This window comes from Mobula birostris, chromosome 6 (genome assembly GCF_030028105.1).
Source record: "Mobula birostris isolate sMobBir1 chromosome 6, sMobBir1.hap1, whole genome shotgun sequence".
Classification (NCBI taxonomy): Eukaryota; Metazoa; Chordata; class Chondrichthyes; order Myliobatiformes; family Myliobatidae; genus Mobula; species Mobula birostris.
Window position 1 is genome coordinate 32,567,654 of NC_092375.1, and position 13,167 is coordinate 32,580,820.

The window sequence follows — 13,167 nt, forward strand, 5'->3', positions numbered from 1 at the left end:
TTGTAATTCGAATTCTGACTTTCATATAAGTATTCCTGGAATCAAGTAACAAAGCTTATGGAGATATTTGACTTGGAGGTCTATTTCAAATACTGCAGAGTTACTGGGAAAAAATTATTGAGAGTTAAATAGGCTCTTCCTTTCTGCATTGTATTTTGACCTGACATTTTTGACTTGAATATGCAGTCTAGTATGGGCGCCACGGTAGCATAGCGGTTAGTGTTACTGCTCGGGCTGTCGCAGTTCAGAGTTCAGTTCCGACATCATCTCTAAGAAGTCTATACAACCCCCCCCCCGTGGAATTTATGGGTTTTCTCTGGGTCCTCTGGTTTCCTCCCGCAGTCCAAAGACGTCCCAGTTAATAGGTTCATTGGTCATTGTAAGTTGTCCCATAATTAGGCTTGGGTTAAATCAGAGGATTGCTAGGTGGTGTGGCTTGAGGGGTAGGAAGGGCTTACTCTGTGCAGCGTCTCTAAATAAATAAAATAAAATATTGTCAGACTTGACGTTTCGGAGCTGAAACCAGATATAGATGGACAGCAGAGCAGGCCATTGAGTAATCTGTCATTATTTCAGTACAAATTGTGAAAAGAATGATTATAAAATTCCTAATGCTATAAACAATCAGAATAAAGCTCCCTTTTCTTACTGAAAAGTTAAATATGCTCATGTATATTTGATAATGAAGCAAGTATCTAACTGATGCTTCTCCCTGTCCTCATTGTACCTAGCACAGTACAACACAGGAACAGGCCTTTGGCCCACAGGGTTGCTTACTTAGTGTTAACAAGAATTTATTTATTTTTGACAGTAATTTACAGTATGTAGCCATGTTCTTAATTCCTTTGGTATGTATCAGTTTTTACTAGCAATATGTGTTTTAATTGTATGAATATACAGTATATATGTAGAAGGGATGAAGGAAACAGTGACCCTTTTCCTCTCTCCATAGACAATACCTGACCACTGACCATCCCTGACCATTCTCCCTTTTAATTTTATTAGTGTACTATGCAACATATACAGTATACTGCGGAATTTGTTTATGAAGGAAAAATCCAAGACTTCGTCCTTCCATTTGGTCTTTCAGACTGAAGAACCTTTCTTAAAGTATTGCCTTTTGAGTTGCAATAGATAATTAAAAATACCTGCTATTCATTTTATTGTTTTTCATTTATAAAAGAAGCATGTCTGAACAGTCCTCTTAAAGTTGAGATTGGAAGTGTGGTTGTTAACTCAACTTGTGTTTATAAGGCTTTTGGAACAAGTAGGCAAGAGCAGCAATTGTATCTGCTGAGAAACTGTTAGGACATAGACAGCTGGGCTCCAGTATATTTATGAAATGTGCACACGTATCACATTTATAATGTTTTCTCGATACTTAAGATCGGTTGAAGATGTACCATTCTATAAAATGAAGTTGTTATACTACATTATCAAAGCAGTAATTGTGATGATAAGATTACAGTGCATTAAATGGTGTCAGCAGAAGAGAGGCCTAGGTGTCAAATATGTTGGAGTCTATGAGTATTGTGTGAATTTTTGTACTAACCAATTTCCTTGGGGATCAATAAAGTATGACTATGACTATTTGTATTTGAGACGAGCCTTTTCCAGGTGGAGGTGCAGAAATGATTAAGATTAGTGTAGGATCCAGGGTACAGCGTTACTGATGCAAATGGATGGGTGCGTGTTCTGAGGAATCCTCTGTAGTGGACAGGCAGCTGAGTTCCTCTGGATACTGGCTTGATGAGAACCAGAAGTACATCTCTAGCAATGCTTGTGCTCACCTGCTGAATGCTGTTTAAATGCCTTTCTGCTGACCTCAAACTCCCACAGGGACCTGAACCAGAGTAGCTAAATTGCCACAATCATGACCCCACTGTTAGGATTTTGACAATCCTATCTCTAACTTTTGACAATTGAACCATAGATATAAATATCAGTCTGTTAAATAGCTTAAGAATTTTTCTCATAATATTTATTTATTCGTCAATAGTCCTTACTAATCTTTATAAATATTTGTTGCATTTTTTCCATTGTGGTATTAAATTGAAATTCAGTTCATTGTTATGTGAATACACTCAAATATTCCATAGTGGTTTGCACAAGCTTAAAGTGATTTAGAAAAATAATCAAAAGTTTATTTAAATCCTTCTAATAAGTTACAATTAATTGTTTCTTAATGCTGTGAGTTATATTTAGGTGAATGCTATTTTTTAATTTAGTGAAGCATAAACTTGGAACACTAATTCTATTTTTGGTGAAGCTTATTAAATTAGTTCTTGGCCTTTTAAAAAGATTTTAGTGGACTGATCCTTGTGAATCAGACATTCCTCTTGAATTACATCAGTGCTCATGCAACATGATTGATGTTATAAGGTTAGCAGGGTGACATAGTGACTAAAGCCAAGTTTACCTGACAATTGTTTGTTCCACCGTGCTCCTCTGCTTAACATCTGAGTGTAAGGAAGCAATATGTTTTCTTAGACATCTGTGTGATAAATCACATATATTCTTTCTGTGCACTCCTTGACTTCAAAGTTTACCCCCTTTCACAGTGTAGCTAGGTGCCACAAAAATGTACAGTGCCACTGCTGGTCTCGCATTACATGTACTGCCTTGTCTGAAAAATGGTAAGTTATTGCCCTTAGGTGCTTACTGTATCTTAATATGATCCATTCAATTTAAGTATTAAAGCTAGATTATACTTTAAAGAAAGATGGACTGTTTTAAAACACAATCTCCCTCTTTTGCATCGGGTTGTTTACTGCAGCACCTTCAGCTTCCCTGCTTTGCACAGTAAAACATTTATGAAACATTCCTGTCTGGGTTTTAATTGAATGTGTAAATGCTGTGAAACTTCCACATTTAATTTAAAATATACCATACAAGTTGCCAACAGGAATCATGCTGCTGTGTGTGTAAATATGTGGCTTATTTGACAGTTTTGGATGTTTCCCTGCATTGCTTTATTCACTTTCATCAGTTTGGCTTTTTTCCGTTCTGGAAATCCATTTGAACTGAAGGTGTGCTGCACATTTGGCTCCTGGATTTGCTGCTTGTACAGTACAAAATACTTCCACCTGAGAAAGTGCAATCATCCTATTCTTCATCATCACTGCATATCTTTCAAGAGAACATTCAACATATCCAATAATAGAGTCCCAAAATCTAGAGTTATAAAAGGAATATAAAATGTTGACAGCAGTTTGCAAAATACAATATTCATGGAAGGCTCAGCATAAAAATGAGCAAGTATGTGCTTTGCAAATTTCTAGTGTCACATATCTGAGCACTACCATTGGAGGAATTTATTATTTCTGCTCTGATTTTGGGGGTTATAATAACAATGATCACCAAAATCAGCGTATGCTTTCATTAAACGAGGGAAATTGGCAGTAAATTTGGAACTCTTGCACACATGTAGCTTAATGTGGAAATTGCATAGATAGTATCAGTAATTCAGCTACCTCAACAGCTTGCTCTGTTTGTAATCAACCATGAAATCAGAGAAACCTCAGTTCAAACTTAAGAGATGAGACAAACCCTGTTCAGACCAAGGCTGTAGCTGAATGTTCTTTGCATAAGCTAAAGGGAGTATGCAGAGGCAGGTTTTTGGGAATGAGGATAAAGAAGATTGCGAATGCGGAACCTGGAACAAAAATGAACAAAATGCTTGAAGAACTCAGTGGGTGAAGCAGCATCTGTGGAGGGAAAAGGTGAATATTAACTTTTTGGGTCAAAGCTCAGGATCAGGACTGAGAGGGGAGAGAAAGATTGTCAGTACAGTACGAGCGTGGAATGGAGCAGAGACTGATAACAAAATGGAGCAAGGATGATGGGTACATGGAACCAGGTGAGGGTGGGGTAGGAGAGCAGCTGATAGGTATAGATTAAACAAGATGGGAGAGGAGAATTGGAGTGGTGAAAATAGGGAAAAGAAATCTAAGTGAACAGGTGAAAGTGTGTGGAGGAAGAACACGAGGTTGGGTTGTATGCTATCAAAACGGAATATATTGTTACAATTTGTGTTTGGTCTCTGCACAGCAATGGAGAAGACTGAGATCAGATAGAATGGCATGGGAGTGGGAAGGAGAATTAAAGTACCATGCAATGGAAGCTTGAGATGGCCATGCAGTCAATGTGTGATGCTCTGCAAAATGATGATCTGTGCTTGGTTTCTTCAGTGTAGGGAAGACCACAGCACGAATGCAGTAGATCAGGTTCAAAGTTAAAAGTAACATTTATTATCAGAGTACATACATGTCACCACATAGAACCCTGAGATTCTTTTTCTGTGCGCATACTTAACAAATCTATAAGACAGTAACTATAAACAGGAACAAACTGTGCAAATGCAGACATAAGTAAATAGCAACAAATAATGAGCATAATATAACAAGACAAAAGAGTCCTTAAATGAGTGTACTTATCCCCTTTCCCCTTTTGTTCAAGAGCCTGATGGTTGAGGCATAGTAACTATTCTTGAACCTGGTGGAGCAAGTCCTGAGGCACCTGTACCTTCTACCTGATGACAGCAGCGAGAAAAGAGCATGGCCTGGATGGTGAGGATCTTTGACGATGGATGCTCCTTTCCTATGGCAGCGTTTCATGTACATGTACTCAATGGTTGAGAGGGTTTTACCCGTGATGTACTGGGCCGAACCCATTACGTTTTGTAGGATTTTCTGCTCAAAGGCATTGGTGTTCCCATACCACGCTGTAATGCAACCAGTCAGCACACATTGCACCATGCATCTGTAGAAGTTTGCCAAGGTTTTTGATGACCTGCCAAATCTCCACAGACTCCTGAGGAAGGCGCTGTTGTGCTTTCTTCGCAATTAGATTTATATGATGGGTCTAGAACTGGTCTTCTGAGATACTGACACCCAGAAATTTAAAGTTACTGACCCTCTCCAACTCTGATCCTCTAATAATTACTGGCTCATGGACCTCTGGTTTCCCTCTCGTGAAGTCTACTATCAGTTCCTTGGTCTTAACTGATATTGAGTGAGAGGTTATTGTTATTACACCACTCAGCCAAATTTTCAGTCTGCCTCCTGTATGCTGATTCATCACCAGATTTGATAGGGCCCACAAGTGTGGTGTGATCAGCCAATTTGTATATGGTGTTGGAGCTGTACCTAGTCACATGGTCATAGGCATAAAGAAAGTAGAGCAGGGTGCTAAGCACACATTCCTGCAGTACTCCTATGCTGATGGAGATTGTGGATGTAGGTAAATTTCTGCCTAACTTGGAAGGACTGTTTAGATCTTTGGATGGGGTGAACGGACAGGTTATATCGCTGCTGTGGCACATGCTAAGGCACCTTCTATCACTTGGTTGACAATTGAGAGTAGACTAGTCATTGTAGACTAGAGAAAAAGATGATATATTATTGCTGCACAATCAATGCTATCTACTTGACTGCTTCAATCTGTTTCATCATGGCACTGACAAGACAATTAGTATATTCCTTCAAGTTTGCAGCACTGCATAAATTGCATATGACACATTGGACTCAGATAACCTGTTTTATCTCGTACAATCAGATCCTCTTTCTCCATCATCCCTCCAGCTTTAGAACATACTGTATCACTCAGATAGTCATGCCTTCAGATGTAAAGGCTGCACTCTCTGGCATTGTCTCCTCAGACCATTTTACTCCTCCTTCCCCCTTTTAAAGCACGTTAAAATTTACCTAGGGCAAAGATTTGGCATAACATTTGATCTTTCCTTTTGTTTGACTGTGAATATTTTTGTCGTCCTCTATCTGCTCATACAAGCCAGTTTTTTTGTTAATAATTGAGATTAGTTTTATTTGTCACATGTATTTGAAACATTGAAACATACAGTGAAATGCAATTATTTGTGTCAAAGATTAGCACAGTCCAGGATGACCTGAAGGCAGCCTGCAAATGTCGCCATGCGTCTAGTGCAAACATAGCATGCTCACAACTTACTAACTTTAACTGGAACATCAGAGGAAACTGGTGGAAACTCACATGGTCACAGGGAGTATATACAAACTCCTTGCAGGCTGCAGCAGGAATTAAACCCTGATCTTTATGCTAACTGCTATGCCACAGTGCCAGGCTGTTGCTGTGTGTTGCAGCTTTTGCTTTTCAACAGCAGTGTAGAAAAACATTAAGCAGTAATGAGAAAGGCATTGTACCACTTGCATTTCACAGGATAGCTTTTAAAAATTTTAAATGGGTTGCCAATGAAAGTGGTTGCCCTTGATAATTATGAATTGTCCACTTGATTTGCTTTCTATTAGAAGTGAAAGTTGAGAAAAGATTAATATCATGCTGAAGGGCATAATAAACGTAAATACAGTGGATTCCAGTTAATTGGCCCAATTAAGCGGCTGCCCCAATTAGTCGAAGTTTCATGGAAATGGTTAAAAAGGTATAAAAATTTAAAAATAATTTTAACTAAGTAACAAATTCTGTAGTTAAGTGAAATACAAAACAAATTAGAACAGTACCAATACTACTGCAGTACTATAAAATGGTGCAATAGTTCCTAATAGTTATTGATGGAGGAATTCATCTAGATTACACTGTCATGTCCTTTTGATTGAATAAATGAATAAACACCTAGTGTAGATAATGGACTACCTTCATACAATGCTATTGATGATCACATCCTTCAAATCTTCATTTTCATTGTAACATTTGAAGATGATTGTTGATACCTTCAAATACTTTGTAGTTCTTTTTGAAGTAGTGAAATAGTTTCCTTTTCATTCCTGGCTGTTTCCGGCATCTCCAAGCCTGAATGCTTGAAACCAAACAGTTCCAAATTGTCTTACTGCTTATATTTCACCAGCTATCACTGCTAAAGATCACTGGTTTTTGAATACAAGCACACTTAACTGACACTATTTAAAAACTGTTCACTCTAAGCACAGTGTAGTGTCTAATAGCCACACAAGTGCCACATGTCTAACCTGTTTGGCAACAGTCACTTGCACCAATTAAGTGGCATAGTATACCAAATAAACAAAAGAAATCTCGGCTATTTTTGTGATTAGTTTTTGTTCTTTAAGAGTTGTCCCAAGTAAGTGGCTGTCCTGATTAAACAATGGCCCAATTAACCAGAGTCCACTGTAGTTAATGTAACATAAGTTGCTCCACCAGAACAAAAACAAAATTCCCGTGTCTAAAACTGTGAAAATTTACTACACCCCAAATCTTGATGTATACCCGGAAACTGCTTATATTTGAAATTTATTTATGAAAACTTTTACTGAGATAACTACGCGGAGAACTCTGGAGAGTTGATCTGCACATCCATCTGCCAGCACTTCGTGGAAAAGCTAGCAATGGACTTGCTATTGGAACTCTTGTCAGAATGTCAAACTTATATTTAACTGATTTAGATTTTGTGTAAATGAGTATCCTGAAATATAATCACTGTCTAGCTGAGTGATTAGATGTTTCAAATTCTTATGTTAGGCTAATTACTGGCTTGTTCAAGAACTAAAGGCTATCTTTTGTTTTTGACCAGTGTTGAAACAGCACTCTACTCTGCATAGAGTTATGGAGTATCTGATGCAATAGAGAGGAAAGTTTATCTGCGAAAGACGTGTATATTTTAAATATTATTGCAGTTAAAATTTCTGCCAAATTTCCACTGTTTATATACGCACTTTATTTTAGGAAATCCTTTATAATGCCATGGTTACTTAATGCATAAATGAGAAAATATGTTTACTTATTACATGCCAGTTTATTGCACAACTTTGGAAATCTTTAATTGGGCCCTATAGTCCTGTGTAATATCTGAAGTGTGGTATGTTTTAGCAAACCTCATTTCTTTTGTAATGATTATGTCCATTTTATTTTGAAATTTTAAAAAATTACTGGCATTGAGATTATATTAACATACCCACAAATTGTTATAATCGTTGCATCTTCTTTTTATTCAACATAAAGATCAATGAATTCTTGTGGGATGAAGTAAAGCTGAAGTAACCCGATTGGAATGGTCTGAAGTTGTTAGTGGAGTAACAGGAATGTGAAGATTGCATGTTCCGACGCTTCCCGGCTTAAGTTGGGTTATGATTTGTTGTATAGGTGATTATAAAATTGCTGTTTTTTACAAACATGCTTAATTCATTATGATTTGAATGGCATAATAAGATGAAAATAGCTTATGATGTAATACTGTATTATTTTGCTAGAAGATGTGGTTTATCTCATTCAAAACCTTGTCATTTTTAAAAATGCCATGTTACAATTAATTTCTACCTGTATGCTTTCTGGTCTTGGGTAGTAAGCAGAGCAGAGTATCATAGAGTTGAAAAGCGCAGATTCTGGCTCTTCCATGACTGACCATGGAACCCATCCCTTATATTTAGTTCAAGCTTTGTATACTAAATCTTGGATTTGAAACTTCTCTTTTGTGTCATAGTTCCTCCAGTAGTGTGTTTATTGCAGCAGATTTTAGCATCTCCATTTTCAGTGAGGTTGCATTCAAAAATGTCTGTAAAGCAGCAAAGGCACAACATTATTTATAGTGTTCAGCACACCTAACTATAATAGTAATTTCAACAGGCAGTATCACATGTTAAGTCACTTAGCATTCAGGATGAAGTAGTCAATTGAATTCAAAATTGGCTTAGCAGAAGAAGCCAGAGATCTTGCCTTCAGGAAAGATATTAATAATGCTGAGAAACTTTACAAGTATGTTGCCAGGATTTAAGGACCTGAGTTATAATAAAAGGCTGAATAACCTAGGACTTTATTCCCTGGAACGCAGGAAAATGAGGAGAAAGCTTAGAGGTAGGCAAATCCATGAAGGGTATAGATAGAGTGAATGCATGCAGACTCTTTTCCCTCAGGTTGGGTGAGACTGGGTTATAGATTTAGAGTGAAAGGTGAAATATTTAAGAAAAACTTCACTCAGAGTGTGCTGCGACTGTGCAATGAGTTGCCAGTGGAAGTGCAAGCTGTGGGATCAATTGTAACATTTAAAAATAGTTTGTATAGTTACATGGATGAGACGGGGCTATGGTCTAGGTGCAGCTAGTTGAGACTATGCAGAGGACCATGCCAGTATTGACCAGGTGGGCCGATGGGCCTGTTTCTGTGCTGTAGTATTCTCCAACCATGAGGGAACAAACCACCAACAACAAACAGCCCAGCACCTTTCACTCTGCCAAATGGAAAGGCTATTCACCTGTCCCAACAACTTCAGGAGTTAACTGCTAATGTACTGTCTATGCCTCTTGCTTATCTTCCCCTATTTGTAACAATGTCCAAGGCACATTAACTTCTCAGATTGTCATCCACCAAGTTTGTTCCCTGAGCTTTTTGCTGGAATTCAGAAAGTTATCAACTGCTAGTAGAATACAAGGATATGGAGTTGCCAGAGCATTCTTTAATTCACTTGAAGAAAGGTGTCTCACATAATGATAGAAACAAGGCAGAACATTGACATTCTGCATTTTAAGCTAAAAGGCATGAAGACTCTTGATGCTGCCTAGAAGAAACAAACCAGCAGCTACACCAACAGCCAGAATCGATGCAATACTATGCTTCACAATTTCTAAGAAATTCAAAGGATATTAGCCAGTAGGGAAGGCAAATCTGCTTTCAAGAATTTCAGTTTCTCAGAAATTTCATACAATAGGCAAGGTTTTTCAAACCCTTATGCCCAAACATGAGCTCTTATGCCTTCCAGCTCCCAATGACATACAACGTCTTTGAAAGCCTGTTATACAGACTGAAGTCCAATCTAAAAGCAGCAGTGACCTATTAACAGAAGGTTCTTGCACATGAAGAAGTTGCACCTGATCTCTCACATTATGATCATAAGACATAGGAGCAGAATTAGCCTATTCCATCGTGGCTTATTTATTATCTTGCTCAACCCCATTCTCCTGCCTCTTCACCGTAACCTTGGACATCTTAACTAATGAGGAACTTATCACTAGTATTCTGCTGCCTCTTTCCCGTAATATTTGATGCCCATATTAATCAAGAACCTGTCACCAGTATCAGTTTGGTTGGATTCCAGGAAAAATCGAAGACAGGATCTTTGCTCGTGATCTATGATTATGGCACAGCTCTTGAAACACTCCAAAACAAATTTCTTTGCATAAGCAAACAAATAATCCGACAGCTAATTAATTTTATGATCAGCAAGCATCAGTGCTATATACAATTTGAAATCAAATTAGCCTTCCATGCACAATCAACAAATAATAGATGCAAGAGAAGCCCTACCACTGGCTCCTGTCAACATAGACTTCTGACATTTCTCCTGAAGCTCCCAGTTGTCTTGTCCCTTTGCACATGATAGTGACTTGGCCTTGGCTTGCCAGGCTAAAGAAGTTCAGGACATTGATTTATTGAATGTCCTGAGGTTCTTTCAGAATATCTATATATTCTTTTTCAGGAAATGGAGCTACAGCCTAATGTTGTCCTGTTGTTTCAGTCTTCCATCTGAATAGTCTGAAAAGTCTGTAACTTCCCACTCACCAGCAATTCAACATCATAATATTCTGGGACCACACTTGATCATAAGCTGACTTATCACAGCACTTACATGATATAAAAGCTAGCTTTAAATATAGGTATATCTCACATGAAAGCTGTGGGATACTGTCTGGGGCATCAGAGCCAACACACCAAACACTGCTTCATGTGTCTATCCACTAGCAGCGTACTGCTGCTTGACCCGGCTCAGGAGCTACCACAGATGAGTAGGTAGTCAGCTCTGGGAAGTCACAAGGATCCTTTCTGACCCTTCCTTCTGTAGGCCACACTGAACATCCTGATGTCCAGAGGCAAACCACCTTGAAGCAGTCCAATTAATAGTAGATCTTGATGGAATCACACATAACAGGTTCAAAACTCCACTGCCTTTGAAAGAACATACTGGAAAAGAAACAAACTAAGAGTGAGCTTGGAGTAGGTTAAACAATTGGCACAACATCATGGACTGAGGGGCCTTTTCTGTGCTGTGCTGTACTGTTCTGTGCTCTCTGTTCTAATCACAGTCCCACTACTTGGTGAGACATCAACAAACATCACCATTCTCACCCAACTTTCCAAATAAAATCTGAGCAATCATTAACTACTTGAAGACTGGGCACCTGTTCCACAGTAAAAATTGAGGAATAGCATAACTTCTGTCTATGGCCACCCAAGTTATACCATTGTTAGCGCACTAAATTCCAACCCTGGGAGACGTTCTTGCAGCATCACAACTAATTACACTGCCTCACTTACTGGCATTGCTAGCCTTTACGCCAAGCCATGATTGCTTCTCATGCCACACTGGGATTGCTGATTAGTGAGATTGTGTGACTCCCAAGTTCTCCACAATCAGCTGATAGTCAGCTTCTTTCCTGAAATTCATGCTGGGGGTGGGGGTGGGCTGGGGTTCTCAAGTAAGATAGGCTGATAGGTAGACGACTGCCAACAACTGGTAAATGCAGCTGTGTAGAGATTCCAAGCCACTAACATTTTTACCAAAATGAATAGAGGAAGGAAGAGTGAAGAATCTTTCATGCACTTATTTCCTGTTGTATTACTCAATGTTAATTTCTTGTCCTCAATAATAGGATATAAAAGTATTTAAAAGAAGTTTCAAGAAAGGTGATCAGGAAATAAATGAATGGAATGGAATTATTAAAGCTTTAGGTATTTGGCCATCACATCACAAACACAATTGTACCAATAGTTCCCAGGAATGTTACCATTTTCACATCAAGTTTCCCTTGAGCAATAACTTCACAATGAATGCATTTCTGTATTGTATTATTGTATTAAGTTGCCACTATTACCACACAAATGAGCCATCCAGCCTTTGTCAATGCAATTTCTTCCATTGAAGATTCATACCCTGATACTGTTTCTCAATTCTTTCCCCAAAATATCTCTACATTCTAGATTTTCAAGTAATTTTTAAATTGATGTTTGAAGTATTTTCCAGTCTCCTTCTCATTAGTTACTTAGAGAAAAGTATTCTCTACATTTCTGTTCTTTGTGTCAGCTGTGCCCTTGAGGAGAAATAAATGTATTTCCTTCCACTTTGAATAAATATGCATCTGTGTACAAATATTTATTTTATTAACTTCAAGCAGAATTAACTTTTTTTTAAGAAAAGCATCAAATAGTGCATTCCAAAATACATCCCTGCAAAGGTGGTAAAAACAACTTCAAAGTTCTTTTCCAAGTTGAATTGAAATATATGCTTTAAAAAGGAAGAAGCTGCAGAGTGGGCAGTCAAAGAGCATGGCGTGGGTCTGCTTGAATAGTGTTGGATAAAAAGCTAAGACAGATGTACACTGAACAGCCCCTTTCTACATTGCATCATTTTATGATTCCAGTTAAAATGAAATCAACCCTGCTTAGCAATAGTTAAGTGCCAATTACATTACAGTAGTGACTACATAACAGGAATATATCATAGGCTGTGATGTTCTTTGGGATGTTCACAACTTGAGAAATGTACTAGAGATTTTATTTTTTAGCATGATGTTCTGCTTAAAATAGTTCTGGAGCAACCTTTGTTACTAGCCAGGTTCAAATATGATTTAAAGCTGCTGCAAATTTAGGAAATAGCTCCTCTTTACTGAGTTGCTGTTGATCTTCTTAAAAAATTCAATATTCTGCAAGTAATAAACTGTGGAAACAAAAGACTTTGTTTCAGTGCTGATGTGGTATGTGTTCTACTCTGTCCCATATTGAAAGGATTTATTTTGTATTTGGAGGGGTAATGAGTTAAAGAGGTTGTTTCAAGTGTGCTGTCAACCTGCTTACACGTTTATAAATCCTGATGTCATCCCCTACCAATTAAAGTGATGCATTCCATATGTAGGACCTCATCTTTCTAAGTCAATGGCCTCACATACCCAGAAGGATAGTTATCTCCAAGACAGACTGCTGGAGAAATTAAAGGCAAGTTTGCTTTGCACACCATTACATTTTTGAATGTACTAAACTTTGGTAAAATGAAGATTCATGAAATACCGTACATGGACAGGGTCCTTTTATAAAATTAAATAAATAATCAATTTTATTTCTGTTGGTAATTTTGATTATTTATACCTTTTAGGTAGTAAGTACAGGAAAGATTAAGTGTGCCCATATCTCAAAACACAATTCAACACTGTTCTTGCAAACTATTATTTCCATTTGTTT

At 37.9% G+C, this 13,167-nt stretch overlaps 2 protein-coding genes across 17 annotated transcripts in view; one reads left to right on the forward strand and one right to left on the reverse strand.

The window, feature by feature from the left end:
• cmss1 (cms1 ribosomal small subunit homolog) overlaps window positions 1-13,167 on the forward strand; it is a 291,722-nt gene that overhangs the window by 176,043 nt on the left and 102,512 nt on the right. Inside the window, exon 5 of one of the 16 annotated variants that reach the window (XM_072260147.1) lies at window positions 4,459-4,568. The exons of the other annotated variants lie outside the window; for them this stretch is intronic. The gene's annotated coding sequence lies outside the window, so the exon portion shown is untranslated. The remainder of the gene's footprint in view (window positions 1-4,458; window positions 4,569-13,167) is intronic. 16 annotated transcript variants of the gene reach the window in all.
• Window positions 1-13,167, reverse strand: part of LOC140199712 (filamin A-interacting protein 1-like) — a 152,223-nt gene that overhangs the window by 101,091 nt on the left and 37,965 nt on the right. The window lies entirely within an intron of this gene.